This window comes from Excalfactoria chinensis, chromosome 7, assembly GCF_039878825.1.
Source record: "Excalfactoria chinensis isolate bCotChi1 chromosome 7, bCotChi1.hap2, whole genome shotgun sequence".
Classification (NCBI taxonomy): domain Eukaryota; kingdom Metazoa; phylum Chordata; class Aves; order Galliformes; family Phasianidae; genus Excalfactoria; species Excalfactoria chinensis.
In genome coordinates, this window is record NC_092831.1 from 23,921,275 (window position 1) to 23,932,595 (window position 11,321).

Sequence of the window (11,321 nt, forward strand, 5' to 3'; positions counted from 1 at the left end):
GCGGCTGATATTACACAAAACACTTGTCTTGCATCAACACGCAAGTTCTTGGAGCACAATTCTTGGCTTTTAAAAGATTAAATAAAAGGACTTTGCCACTGAAACCAGTTTAAGAACATACCCCTCAATGGATGGTCTCTCTTGCCTCACAGAAAACTGCACTATGGTCAGCACTTACTTCCTGCAGTTAAAATACCAACAATTACTTTTTTTTTTTTTTTTTTTTTTTTTGAGACCTAAGCAGCACAGATTGAAACAGATCTGATTTCAGCTACAACACTGTACTCCCAGAGAACAAGTTAAGATAGTGACGCTTAGCAAAACCAATGGGCTTCTGGATGCACAGTGGAGTATCCAAATGTAATCTATAATAATCAATTTAATCTTCAATCTTGATGCAATTGAAAATTGAGAGTCACAGCTAGCTTTAAAAAAAAAAAAAAAAAAAAAAAAAAAAAAAAGCTACATTTAATAAAGGCTGTTTTGGAAAAAATTCAGCTTTGTTTTTGTAGTAACTAAGCTTTGGTGTAGAATGGTGAGGGGGAGGGGATGATGATTTTCTCCCCTTCTAATACAATCTATCCAAACAGGTGAAACAACAGACACTTAGTGCAAAAAACACTGCCCAAGATGCTGGCACCAAGGAGTTCAGCATGAGCTCTCCAAGGATGAGTGTATAAAGGGACTACAATTTCCCTATTTAGTTTTATTATTGTCTAATCCAGAGTGCCTCGTTTAAAAGAAACCACATGTAAATACTATTATTTTCTTTTCTGCAAGGAGAGCAGTTTAGAACCCATACATCATCCTACCATACACCTGTATGAATCCTTGGGGTATCTATAATACTGCTTGCTAGAAGTAAACACAGGATCATATGATAACAATTTCAGCTGATCAGATCATTATTGCTAAGAATGTAACAGTATGTACAAGATAAATATGTTTTAAAGAAAGAAAATAAATCTCTATTTCTAATCTTGTCAGAGCTTCATGCAGCATGGTGTAGCAACCAAAAAACATTTTCAGCTTCAGGATGTATGAATCTTCTATCCTAGCTTGGCAGATTAAAGCTAATCATTTTGCTTGGCTGACTTGAGTATTGCTCTTAGCCCTTCCTACTGATCTTCTCTAATTATTACTTCTTTTAACCTTATGACACAGCATTCTGCAGGCCTGCTACTATAGAAAGTAGGAGACAAAAACATGCTTAGTCATTTGTTTGCTAGGTGATACATGATACACTTCTCATCTTTAATCAAGAAAATGCAACACAGTATTAAGAGTAAATTATTGCAAGTATAGCAACATTTTGAAGCTTCCAAAAGCCTCCAGAAAAACTTCCCATTTATAGAATTCCTGGAAATGTTACCTCTCTAGCAATGCCTTCTTAAGCCCCAGAGTACAATTAAAAGCATTTAATTAGAACACCATCAACAAATACTGTACTTAACAACATGGCACAACACTCACATTCACCTTCCTTTGTAGCACATCTTAGCATTTTTTCCTGAAATTGTTCCATATGAAGTCTGACTTAGACATCCCTGACTTGTTTCTTAATTAGCTCCTCCCCCAACCTCACACACATCATTTATAATCACAAACATTGTCCAAACATAAAGGCTATTTATGAATTTTACCAGCCTGAATAACATGCTTGTTTTGCCACCACCATTGGGCTCATGATAAAAACAGTCAATATGTTGGAATTGTCACACATTTTATTTTCTGATTAGTTATTTTTATAGTCACACTGTAGGAAGAAAAAAAGCTGGAGCTTTTATTAATGTTTCAGGCCAACTGGGTTGTAATTGAAGATGGAAAAAAGATGGATGTCAAGGAAATGATCTCTATCTCTAGACCAGCAAAGGTTTTCAGTTCTTCAGTTATTTTGTTTTTTCTCCTTTTTTTCTTTCTTTTTCTTTAAGTATTCTCTGTTTACATTATACACACACTGCTGTTAAATCACTTGAAGGTATTCAGAAGACGTGTGTATTTGGTGCAAAAGGAACTTGGAGGGACACATATCAGAAGCAATAGTTATCCCTGAAGAGAAAACCACTTTCCTAAATGATGGTATGTGTAAAATAGCAGGTAATGATGATCAAGTGACAACAGAGAGCACAAAACCCTTCTGTCTTCCCCATCAGCTACTACTTTCCATGCCACATGCCTGGTCTATTGCCTTCCTACACATGCTTTTCCTGTTCTGAGTGGGTTTACATCCAACCCAAACAGAGTGTTAATATAAACCCATTCAGATACAGATCAAATCCAGTACTTTAGCCTGATATGCTCAGCACTTCACAAAGCCTTATGCAGGAGGGAGCACCCAGGGAACATAAGCATTATCTGTTGTGATACACTCACAATCCATTATTGAACATTTTCAGTCAATAGTCTGAAGACAAGTTCAATACCACTGCTGTGCAGACATGCACACTCCTTGCTATCAAAATCAGATCCTTCACCCACTTATCTATTCATGAAGATCATATATTCACCCACATAAATATTCATTATTACATTTTAATTCTATTTATACTTGGAACATTGAGAAATAATAAAACAACCTGCATATACTTCTACCACTCATACTCCCAAAGTTGTACTTTGCTTCCTCACATAGAAAGTTGAGAGAAAAATGGGCACTGACTAAGCTGGGCATTTCCAGTGTTTGAGTCCATGTTAGGCCATGAGTGTGCCAACAGTTTCTTGTCATTGCTGCAAATAACGTACCACAGCCACAGAACATGCATTGCTCATATTTCCACACTCTAGGACATATAAGGGAAGAAAATCAATTTTTATGAGCAACCTTCTTGCTCAGCACCTACTACTATAACAGATTCATAGCAATGCTGGTACATGGCTCTTGCCATGTTGTAGGAAGGGTAGCACATCGGAGTGCTGATAACAACTAACACTACAGTTTTGGTTTCAACTATATCATACTCGGTCAGGTCACTTCTTCCATGTTTTCCTAAAACATCCTGCTTTGTTAGGCTGTCATATATATACACACACACACACACACACCACACACACACATATATATTTCCTTAGTCTCTTATATATTCACATTGGCCCTTGTCTCAACTTGGGCAGCAACAACCAACATATCAGCCTCAATGCTCCATATATGATACCATACAGAGTAAGCCTGTGTAGAATAGAAAGAAGCATTGCTGTGGATGAAGGATAAAACCCAGGAGCTGTATCCTGACAATTGCAAGCAAATGGGGAACTTCAAAATGTAGATGTTCATTCATCTATACTGTCCACAGTTCACAAAGTACTGGTTGCCAAGAAGTACTTCTGCAGTTCACTTGAAATGAAGATAAAAGATGTCACTTTAGTACATGTTTAGTTACAGAAAACAAAGAATCTCCTTCACACCCAGAGAACATTAATCTATCATTCCCTACCCTTGTTAATAAAGCATAAAAATGAGCAAATCACCACTAACAAGTCAAAATGTGAAAGAGGAAACATGTTAAACTTTCCTGCCCTGTTTTATGCCCAAAAGAGTCTCCTCTGGGATAACACTGATTACATTCAAAAGCAAACAGAGTTAAAATTCTGTAGAAGAAAATGAATAGAAGTTAAAATTGCATGCCTACTGAGAGGACACTGTACAAGATTACTTCTATGTCTCCAATTACATCTAGGAAGAGATCATAATTATTATCTGGTGTTTCTATTGATTTTTTCACCCCCCCGTCTTGGAGGTCACTCTCTCTGGGACAGGAGCAATCACCTTATTTAACTTACATAAGAAAGAAAGTCTCATAGCAACAGAAAATATCACAATCCCACAGCTATCTAAACTGGTCTGAATTTCTGGATTCCATGATCAGAAACTGTTGCAGGCCGCATACTCTATAATAGAGGACTGATCTTCTTTTGCCACTATGTTTCCATTCCCATGGATACAGATGGATACATCTGTTTAGATACAGATGCAAGGAGGGGCTACCAATAGGAGTTCCGGATGCAGAAGAGCTATCTGTCAGAAGGTGAACCAGCTTTAAGTCAATCACAGTTACTTGTTGCCACATTCCCTGGCAATCTATCAGGGAAAGTGACAGCCAACTACAGCACCAAGTCCTTTCTGCTCATCTGCTTTCCTCAGTCTTCCATGACTAAGCATGGAACTTGAGATGGTAGATTCAGACCTGCCGCCTTAAGCAAGCTTCCTGATCTTTAAAGTATCTGTCTTCCTTCTGACACAACCATCACATAACAACACTCACACAGTTCATTTGTCCTTTTTGAAACAAGAAAAGCAAAGATAGATATTTAAATATATTAGAAATTCTTTTGAATTTGAAAAACAAAACCTGAAATGTTCTGAAAAACCTGGACTGCTCAGAGAAAAGACTGAGCCTCGTTCCTTGTCCTCCTCCAAGCAAGTAAAAAAAATAATAGCATGCTCATTCACCCCTGAATCTCCCAATGTTCCTTCCACACAAAACACAAATTATCCATACACAAGTACTGTATGCTTAATACCAACATTCTGGCAGATCATCATCTTCCTGCAAAAACATAACTAGCCTGGTTTTACTCTGAAAGTAACTCTCTAGTGTTAGGTCCTTCATATAGGTGGATGGCTACACAGGAGGGGTGACAGCCCCAAAACCAGCTAACCAAGCAGCAGGGATATAGAAGAGCAAAAACAGTTTTGTTTTTATTCTTATTTCAATGGCAGCTGTCAGAAAGCTGCTCAGAAGTTTGGAATGTTGCAAACAGTCCCTTTGGAGCTGGATTAGATGGAGGAAGCCAAGAGCACTAAGCAGATAGTTGTGTAACCATGGAGTAAAACTTAATGCACGTTTAGAGATATAAAGACCTATACTGTCTGACATACATAGCTCACTGTCAAGCCATTCAAGGAGGCTCTGAACTGTTTTCTGGGTTTGTTTTGTTTTATTTAAACTCATAATCTGCTTTCACTAAGTAACTGTGTAAGACAGATACTGGTAAAGCAACTCTAGAAATAGATCTGCCAGTCCTACTGGAGGGGAAGCTGCAATTTTTGCAAGCCAACATAAATAATGATTTTTCATTCTACTTAAAGTTCAGGAAAAATATCCACATTTGCCAAATAATAATAAAAAAGACCTGATGGGAACGGAAAACGTTTTCATGCTGAAAGAGGATACTATAAACAATGGAGACTCCAAGTCAAATCTCTCATCATCCTTCTTAAAGGAACCTTCCAAGATTTGTGCAAGAATTGTATAACCTTTAGTAACCTTAACATTACTGCAAATATTTTGCCATCTCACCTCTGTGTAATTATTTCTGTAAGAAACAGCAGCGCTACTGACTCACCCCATGCACACACATTTATTTGAGAATTTCTTCTGGCCTGCTGGCTTTAATTTCAGTTCTTTTAGCAGTGTTTTTTCAACTCAGGCCTGTTTTTATTTCTGGAGTTATTCCAGAAGTTCAGAAGAGAGAAGTTCAAGGAAGAAACAAAGTACAGATAAGCAGGCTTGATGATTCTCAGCTTTTAAACACAGGAAAATGTAAGGAAAAAAAAAAAAAATAGGAAACCATAAAGGCTTTAAATACCGGCACTCAAATTACTTTTTGACATTTCTTGTTACTGCTCTTCAGAAGAGAGGGCCTTCTGAAGATCCTTTGTAGGGATGGAGCAGTTCCTTTCTGTGAGATCGGACTCAGATTATACCCTTGGGTTAATGTACACAGCAACTCGAGATATCATAGAAATCATCACCCCTCACCTGCAGCCCAGATGGCTTGAAAAACTCAACTGTTGCATGCGGAAACACATTAAGTAACATTTTCCACAGAGTGCTGCAGGAGGGGGATGTTTCAGCCTGTTAGACTATGAGTCGCACCAGCTGAGAAGCCAGGATTCGCTTTCAAGTGCCTTCCCAGTAAGCAGAACCTGCCTTAAACTGTCACAAAACAGCCAACTGTCCCCTGACAGGAGCACCTAATGCTAGGATGGATCCAACTTGGATTTAAAATGCCTCAGCAGTGCTGAAGAGAGCATAAACTTTGCTCTGTTCACCATGTAGCAACCAGCAAACTATTTCTACACCACACGCAGAATTAGTCAATTCAAAGCATGAAAATAATACCTTAAAGACCCCGGACTTTTCAAATGATAACATGCACTCATTTAAGAAATGCAATCTGAAATCCAGCAGTACAACCAGACAAAAATTTCATACTATATAAGAAACAGTTTTTCTCCCTTAAAGTAGGTTAAGTTATACTTTCTAGGAAAGAAAACAACCAAAGAATTATAGGAAGATAAGTAAAAATCTGCCGCATGTATAAACAATTAGAAAATTGAATGAATAGGACAAGTAGTAAATGTTCAGCTTCCCCAGGAGTACTCCAAGACTGTGCACTTGTAACCAAATCATTGAACATACTTTTTCATTATTTGCAGATGAAAATACAACATGAAGAGCAGGTATTTGCACACACAGCTGGGCTATTCTGCTTATTTGGGGATTTAGATTTTTATTTATTTTTTAAAAATCTTTCCTCTTTTTGAAGTCTGAAATGCAAGAGAATATAGGAAAATAAAACAGCCCCCTGAATAAGGGATGCTGCAGCATGCACAGGTACAAGCCAGTGTAGTCCAGAAAAAAATGACTTAAGTACCATTACAAAAAATCAACTCCAAGCAGGACAGTTTTCAACCTGGAAAAGAGGACAGAAGTGTCTAAAGTAAAAGCCAAAATAAGCACTTTTCCACACATTCTCAGTTTCTCAGGCTTTTAACTCAAACTTGGCTTCATAAATTAAAATTAGTGAGTGCTTTACAGTATCCTACTTGAGAAACACAAGCACTTGCATTATAGTAACTCATCTCAGAGACCACCTGTCGTTCAAGCTCACTTCTAAGTGAAGTTTGCCTTCTTAGATGAACATAATCCACTCACATCTGTGTTTGCATATCAGTTTCCTACAAGATAGGAGTGTGGATGCCATAAACACAAGAAAGTATATTCAGAGCCTGAAGTCTAAATGAACAGAACAAAGTTACCTTTCCTTCCAGACCATTTATTTCATATCCGGAACAAGCTCTTCTATGCAGCAGCACAAATTGACTTACTGTATGTACACAATGCAGTAACAGGGACAGTGCTATTCTCAATCATGTAATTAAAGAATTAAAATTCTCAAAAATACAGGAATGAATATAAGGAATGCCAACTGTATTGCAAGTGTTAAAATAGACACCTTTTGTTTAATTTTCCTCTAAGTTTCAAAAAGATACCTTATTTCTGGGCCCCTTGCCCCTTCTCATTTCTTTCAGTATTGGAAATAACATCCAAAATGAAAAAACACTTTCAAGTTCTTCAAGGTTGAAAGCCATCAAAGAAAAGCACGACCACTTTTTCTGGCTTCTTAACTTTAGAGTGTACAGAACATTTCAGGAGTATCTGATGCAAAACATCATAGGTCCACAACTAGTTTTTGTACAGAAAAACAAGTCTTATTTTCACCAAAAACAATAGCAAGATTCTCACAGCAAAATGATTTAATCTAAAATTACTCTAACATTACTTAAGACAAACCTACACCATCAAGTAAACACAAAAATACTTGCATCTTTCAGATAATACAAGCATGCTGAGAAACACTTAGTCAAAATATTTAGAAGTAAATTCAGTTGCTGCAGATGAGGAACCTACTTAGTCACTACGTAGCCTGACATCCAAGTGTCACAGGGGACAGAAACAGAGAACAATCTGCACCCCTCTGCTGCCTCAGCATCTGTAATTGCACCACTGACTAATGCAAGCAGGAAATATCTTTGTGGACCACCCTCTCCTCTGTACTCATCCAGGCTGCTTTTTCCTGAGCTGTTACAGTACAAGAAAATGAATCAGAAATAGGCACTGGATCTAGGAGCTTTCATACTGCAACATCTTAGGCCTGGAGTCCACCTGCAGTTCATTACTTCTCCAAAGCTGGACGTACCGATCACACCTGTGCACCCTGTTGGACATTCATTACTTTCTGATCAGCTCTCACAACCTAACACTGAAGAAGTCATGACTTTCTACCCTTCGCTGCACTTCAAAAGCTTCTTAATTGTTCTGCTAGCTATCTGCAATTTCACAAGACTTTTTTGGGGGGCAGTAAGTGCAAGACTGAGTACAGATTATGTATTCCTACTGCAATTAAAAACATTGATCCAGTACATTAAAAAACAAACAAACAAACAAAAAAAAAACCAACAAGATCAAACAAACAAATAACCCACAAAAAAAACACACAGAACACTGTGGTTAAAATCTTCACTTTACCAAAAATCCAGAAAGAAACCCGAAGAAAGAAATCCAAGCTGGATCAGGATGCAGCTCGTTAGTGAATTTGTGTTGTGCAGGATGACACTGGCACGTCATTGGCCAAACTCTGCCTTGACATGTAATTAACTTCTTGCAGCTGGAATAATACCACCAGTCCCCTGAGTGTTCAAGCAAGCTTGAGGGCCATGGAGAATTACACCACAGGACACAGCCTGAACATTTTAGCTTATACAGACTAGCTGCTCTTATTTCAAATCCTGTTAGTTTTGACCCCAAAGCTATAGGTTTTAAAGGCTGTGCACAAAGCAAGTAAGGTAGTTGATAAAGCTTTAAACACACATAGCAACTGAAAATGCAACTAACAAACTGTGATCTGTGACTAGCAGTATTTATTTGCTGTACAGAAATCTCAGTTTAAGATTATAGACTCATAAACACTGGAGAGACCACTAAGGTAATCTAGTCCAACTATTAGCCATCACCACCATGCGCACTAAAGCATGTCTCTCAGAGCTATCTACCATTTTCTTGAAAACCCCACTCTGTCACTTCTGAGCTAAATTACCTACTGCTCTCAACTAATTGGGCTTAAGTTGTGGATGGATATTGGTTTTTGGAGTCTGGTAGCTTTTACACACCTGTAGAAGAATGCTGCCAGCCATCCTATTCTCTAGACACACCCTTGCAGTTTCATTTGAAGAGAAGTGTTGAATTTCAGCAAACAGCTCCAAGAAACCAGAAATGCAGTTTAATGGGCTGAAGACACAGACTTTGAACTTGCATCAAAAAACAATAAGAAGTTCATTTTCAAAGTGGAAAAAGGCGATTGTTTCACATGTCCTGCAGAAGCATGCTGCTACCAACTTCTAAACAGGAGATTAAATATGAACAACTTGGGAAAGACTAAGAATAGTCTAGATTTTTTTTTTTTTTTTTTTAAACGGAAAACTGAAACAAGAACTTCATCTCCAGAGAAATAACTTAATTCTGACCGCTCAAATTCGTTTATAGTTTCACACGTGACATTAACTGCATTTACTCCATCAGTTACGGATAATTTTACCTGCAAACTATAAACTGAATTCTACTGTAACTCTTCATCAACTCTATACGGCACTGAACGTACCGTGCAGCTGAGCAGTGATTCTGTAAATCAGGAGCAATATTTTTAATCAGGATTGTGCAAAAGTCATGCAGAAGATCTGTGTAGATCAGGTGTTAATCTTTCTGTTAGTTTTCCAAAAGTACAAAGAGAATAGATTCCCTTCTGTGCAATACAAATTCAACCAGATCAATTCTGGTATATTCCCTTGATCTGCTCACAAGGGAGCCCAAATGCTTCTGACAGGTTCTTGGTGATACTAGACAACGTATTTGCAGGTAGGCCAGTAATCATAGGTCTCTGCCGACCTTGGTAATTCTAGGAGATCATCTAGTCCAACCATTTACCTGTCATCACAAATTCTCTCCAAACCATGTCCTTCAACACATCTAAACTTTCCCTGAATACTCCAGGGTCAGTGACTCCACCACCTCCCTGGGTGGCACATTCCACTGCCTAACCACTCTTCCAGAAAAGTAGCGTTTCCTAACATCCAGCCTGAATCTCCCCCAGTGCAACTTGAGGCCGTTTTTCCTAGCCCTATTGCTAGCTACACAAGAGAAGATGCAGATGCTCAGCTCAATAATCTCTCCATTCAGGTAGTTTTGGAGAGCAAGTCCTATACAGAAAGAAGAATGGCACTCACCCAGCTGGTGAAGGGGCTCCCTGTCTGTGCAGCACTCCTCCTCAGCAGCAGCCCAGGTCCAAGAGTTGCACTCCCTTCAGTGGCTGCCTCTTATATGAGCCCAGGGGGCTCCACCTGTGCCCACCCATTCTGGACAGCTGGGGAGCACAGGTGCAAACAATCAGTCTGTGCTCCCTGGGCCAGCCAAACCCCTTCACCAGGTGCTCAATCACCAGTACAAGCCCTGACCTGTTCTGCTACGTGTGTATTCACAGAAGTAAAATCTCCTGGTAGGAGATGAGGATACCTCTCTAATTGCAATATCGATCAGTGTTTAAATGTGTTCATATTGGTCAACTACACAAATAAAGTCAGCAAAAATATCCATATTGTGTTGTGTAACAAAATTTCTCAGTGAACAGCTTAATCAGACCACACATGCACCCCAGCCCAGAAATGTAGGGATTAATGAAGTGTTCTGCTTTGCTTGCAGTAATTAGTTTTACCCTAACAAATTCTTTTTCCTTTTCTATAAAAGCAACATTACCACAACATGAAAGCATTACTCATTACAGACACATTCCTGCATCACAAGCACCAGTGACAGGGCAGTGTTCAAGGACTCCCTCAAACACAAGTACAGGAAACAGGGTTCTGAAAATGGAAAATGCAGGAGGTAGCAAATATAAGGTTTGTTTGGTACAAACATTGGGAAAAGGGTACACATAGTAACAATGAATTAATCCTATTTCAAGTGTGAGAGAATATCACCTGAATTATTTCCTTCATCATATTCTGTCATTAAGTTTACCTTGCACAGCACCGGACTCCATTTCATGTATGGCTGCTCAGCAGAGCTTCTGTAAATACCCTATTCAAAAGGAATACGTTAAGAGAGCAGCAACCTGCAAAACTGGAGGGAAGACACAACATAAAGCAAAATGACAACAAGGGAATAGGACAAAACACAAGCAGCCTTAATGTGTAACTTCTATACTAATTTGTTGTACATTCAACCCTAACTCTAAAGGAGAACTTGGATACCCGAGGAAACCCTCCCAGCAGGTGTTCTGCCTGGTTCTATCTCACTATGTAAATAAACAAAATGAACAGGTATTTAACCATAACTTCTTACAGTGAATCGCAAATTGAAGGATTGTCACTTCTCACCACGCAGAGTTACTCCTTTGTTTTCATAAGTTATCTTCATCTCTTCTTAACATGTCCTGTAGTTTACCTGTATGCAATACACGGTGTGAAAAGAATTTGAAGTGAAAGA